Source organism: Apteryx rowi, unplaced genomic scaffold (genome assembly GCF_003343035.1).
Source record: "Apteryx rowi isolate R43461 unplaced genomic scaffold, aptRow1 scaffold_842, whole genome shotgun sequence".
Lineage (NCBI taxonomy): Eukaryota > Metazoa > Chordata > Aves > Apterygiformes > Apterygidae > Apteryx > Apteryx rowi.
Genome location: NW_020451141.1, coordinates 10,010 through 14,770, shown reverse-complemented (window position 1 = coordinate 14,770; position 4,761 = coordinate 10,010).

Genomic DNA, 4,761 nt, shown 5'->3' with positions numbered 1-4,761 from the left:
GGGGGGGGTTGCGTTCCGCCACAGCAGGACCGTGACACTTTGGACTTGTCCCTTCCTTGCACCAGGGAATGACATCTTGTTCCATAGTTACCAGGATAAGTCAACATAATGTCTGTACTCTGTCAAACCAAAGGTCTGTCTAGCCTGGTATCCTGTCTCTGACAATGGCAGTAGCAGCTGCCTAGGGAAGAGTGTAAGAATTATAGTCTGGTTAGAGGTGCTGTGTTTTCCCAGTTTCTACCCTGAGATTGTACTTGCAACTCTGTTTAGCACTTCAGCAGTCCTTGATGGACTTTTCCTCCATGAATTTTACTTACACTTTTTGAAGCCAGCTTCGCAGTACAAGTATAATAAAAGGTTCCCCTTTTTAAAAAAATAAATACTAATATTTTAATTCAAGAAAAGATGGGTGGCAGGAAAAAAATGGATGCTCTCTGAGGAAATGGGGTTTTCAGTTGTCATAGCACAGTGATCTTTCATGCTTTTTTCTTCAAGTTTGCAAGTGAAGGGGACAGGAGAGTATGTCTTTTCACAAGCAGCCTCTTTGATCAGAGTCATTCACTCTGGAGAATGGAATATTGAATTCCTTTTGCAGTCAGGCTGCATTTAAGCACTTTTGAGTCTGGCTGCAGTTTGTGGACTTTGTGAAACATGAGTAGGGCTCCCATCTCCCCTCTGCCTTTCTTTCCTGACTTAGGGATTTTCAAAGGGCATCATACTGCTTGACCTGATAAATAGGATGTTCTAAAATGGCCTTTGCCATTGATCCCATACACACGGCCAGGCAGGGAAGTTGGGCAGAAATACTGCAATTCTTGATATGAGGGACTGGGTTCTCACCCCAAGCTTGTGGGTACAAGATGCAGGAGGGGGAAGTAATGGGCGTGTGTGGCCCAGAATAAAATTTAGGACAGATCTCTATCATTAAAATGAAAGGACCTGAAGCAAAACAAAACAAAACAAAAAACCCCACACCACCAACAAATCTATTAAACTCTTCTTGATCAAGAAATAAGCTTAAATTCAAYTTTTGGCAAGAGCCAGTATTTTCAGCTACCCTGGATGTCTGTTAATGCTGATATAACCAAGTCTGCCAGTTTTTCCTTTGCAAACCACAGATTTCAGGTGTGTGTAAAACTCTGCCATACAAATGCTTGGCCTGCACTGAAACTTGGCAAATAAAGCTTCAGCTGGATAAAGGCTTTATAATAATCTTTGTTTAAAACAAAGTTAATTAAATTTGGGTTTATTCAGAGTTTCCACCAGTTTTTAGTGACAGAATAATGCCAGGACTTAATTGCACCTTTTATCCAAAGATCCTTAAGTCCTGTGGCATCATTTGCGCTGTAGAACACAGTTGCAAGGTTTGTTCTTCCTCACACTTGCCCCAGAGCAGTGGCTGAGAAGTGCTGCCCTGTATCTCCCTTGAACAGGCTGCTCATGTCTCTTCATGTTGCTCTATAATATCCAGCTGTTTCAGGAGCCACTGCAGACAGACAGCAGGAGCAGACTCACCACTGGGAGGGTCCCAACTACCAGCCCCTCTCCTTCCCTCCCTGGCCTAACTCAGAAACACCTCCTCTGTCAAGAGGAGCTGTTGGGTAATCACAGTATACTGTGCCTCTGCTCAACACAATCCTATTTTGCCCAGGTGAAACGGAGCCCACAGGCCAATGATAAATCAAGGCTAGGGAGTTTAAAGGCCTCAGCTAAATTGCACAGTAAATTAAAGGCAAAAAATCAGGAATATAGTGCTGTTGAGAGTTCCAGTCAACTTCTGTGCTGGGGTGGAAGATATCATTCCAGAGGCTCTCATTTTAAAATACATCTATTCCCTAAGCTGAAAATCTAATCAATTCATCCATACCATGGACTAACTACTTTTACTATTTTGTATTGCAGTGAGGGCAAGGAGGGAACAATATATATTTAGTCTGTTCAGGAGTAGCTACCTTGCTATGTGCAACATAGAAAAGTGACTATATTCTAATCAAGGCATGAAATCACTTTAAGAAACAGAAATAAGAAAAAATCATTTAGTTCAAAGAGTGGAAAAAATACTGCCATGACAAGATACTTTGTAGTAATATTTAGCACTGAGCTTTATAAGGACAGATCCTGAGAAAACTGAGGGTGGAGTGTTGGCTTGTCCTAAATCAGGGACTTGAGTGCAAATTTCAGGCCCTGCTGACCCCCAATCCCATCTCCTTGTGTATGCTCAACCCTTACTGGTTCTCTGACAGAGGGACAGATAGTCTGTTGGGCCTTTTGCTCTGTACACAAGACTACAGCCATGAGAAAACCACAAGGATACAGCAGTCTCAAATATCTATGTTTACTTATCAACAAACAGAAAATGAACATAACTGAAATTCTGCTTCTCTGACAAGATACTGGTGGCCTCTCTGATAGCACTGGACTAGTAGGAAAACTCACTAGGGGGTTTGCAAGCCTTTTAATAGCATACTGCCCAACAAAAGCCATGCAAGCATCACTTGGCAAATATTGGATTATCTTGATTTTGTGTGACTTCTTCTTTGYATGCCTTACCCATGATTCAGCTTCCCCTACTGACAAAAGCTCAAATAGGCCATTGTGCCCAAGTTTCTTTCATGACACAAGCCTGAGCAAATTTAGGTAGGGCAAACCTTTGAGAGCAGTTGTTTTGTTGCTCCTGGAATGCTGTCTGCTGACTTTCAATAGGCACAATGGTACGTGGACATGGATGTGATCCACAAGGAGCTTAAACTATTTCAGACAAAGCTGTATGAATTCTTTCAGTTTAGTTAACCCTATGTAATTGCAGTGGTAGAAACTCTTAGAAAAAAAATCTCTTTCCTATGAGGATTAAACAAGACCTATTTCTTCATGCATGTGGGGAGCTGCAAGTGCCTATGCTGGCTTGAACAGTGGAGCAATGGTTCCTGACTGGGGCCTCCGAACATTAACACAAGCAGTCCCTGTCTCACCTCTGGACCCCAAGCCAGGTGGGGTGCTTAGCTCAGCAGACCACGGGTATGCACCCAAAGGCACTGGAGTTCAGGGACATGGACTCATACCTCTCTGGTGCCTTTTTCAGTATCTCAAAACTCCTTTTGTTTTCACTGATTAACATTGTTTTAACCTGTGTCCTTTTAACTGTTTCCAAACATTGTCACACAGCATGGTGGAAGGCCTGTTGAAGAATATGGTCCTGACAATATGACATGACATATATGACATGACGTGAGCTATTGACAGGAGGGTGGGAAGTTATGGAAGACACCAGTCCCAAAAGCCCGGCTGATAATATGCAGCAACAGGTAGAGGAAAAAGAACTTGTTCACATTTTCTTGGGTCAGCTTTCACCTGTGGAGTGCTGCGGCCAAACAGCATCAGTTAATGGGAGAGTATAGCTCTGAAGTACTGTCGTGGCCACCACCACCACCAGCAGAGCTCTGAGGGTGGAAAGTTGTTTTCCGTGAATGCATTCGCCTCTCACTCCACCAGTAGGGTGCTCCCATGCGAGGCACCCCCAACGTAAGGAAGTGCCCGGACTGCCTCTGCCTCCCATTGCTTTTGCTACAGTAAAATTGCTCTGGATATTTCTTTGCCCACAAGGGAGTTTCACCATTTGGTCTTGTGCCATTTGGGCCAGGACAGGGGTAGCACAGGGGACATAAGTGCTGAGTGGAGCTATAATTGGTTGAGTCAAAATCCAACAAAAGCAATCTTAAGACAGTTATTAAACACAAAACCCACCTTTCCCATCACAGATCATCCTACACGAAACAAACCCTGAACTTACCCAGCAACAACTCCTACAGCTCAGAGAAATGGGCAAAAGTTCCTTCTATCCGTAGATACTTCTAAGACACTCTCATACTGTGAGGCCATTTGCAGACTCAAACGTACACACGTCAAAGTGCTAATACAAAAGGACAGGCGTTCAGAAACATCTCATTTTGTGTTTGACCACATAGCCATATCTGGCTACAGAGAAAGACCACAAGAAAGGAGGTAGTGAAGCAGCTGAGAGGACAGTTGCCTAACAGCAAATTCTGAAAAGTTGTATAAAAGTATTGTTTAGGGTGTAAAATTATGTAGGGTCTAAGAAGGAAAAAGCTGGGGGGATCTATACCTCTGTGAATTATTAGAGTAGGCAATTTGGCAAGCAGAGATGGAGAATTACTGAGGTACCAAACCCAAGACAAATAGTCAACCGAAATTTTGACTAAATGAAAAGATAGCTTTGCACTGAATCATCACTTTGCTGCTCTGCCTGTGTGAGGGATGGTAAATAATGCAACATAATAAATAATAATGCTATTACAGTTCTTAGAAGTTTTAAATGAATTCACTTCCTTTTGGGTTTGCTTTCTATAAACATTCAAGCTTTTCGGTTTTCAAAGTTGCACACACAATTATTCCTATGGAATAAATTCTACATTCAAGCATGCAAGTTTTCACTATGGGAGCTGACACAAGTTAAGTGTCTGGCTGAGAGTCAGCCACCAGCGTGCCTGAGAGCCTTAGCTTTCAGCATACAGAAGCCATAATACATTTTCTTTCCTAACATTGTGTTTTAAGGCTAAGAAAATTAAAGGTTTATGGAATACTCAGGCAGTATGTATGCTATGGGATAGAAAAGAACATAGACACATTTCACACCAAAAATAACCAAGTTCTGCCATTCCTATGCTGTAATGCACAGAATGAGGCTAAAAATGTTGGTGAAGATTGAGCTGATTCTAAAGACAGCATCCTATATTTCACCAGATA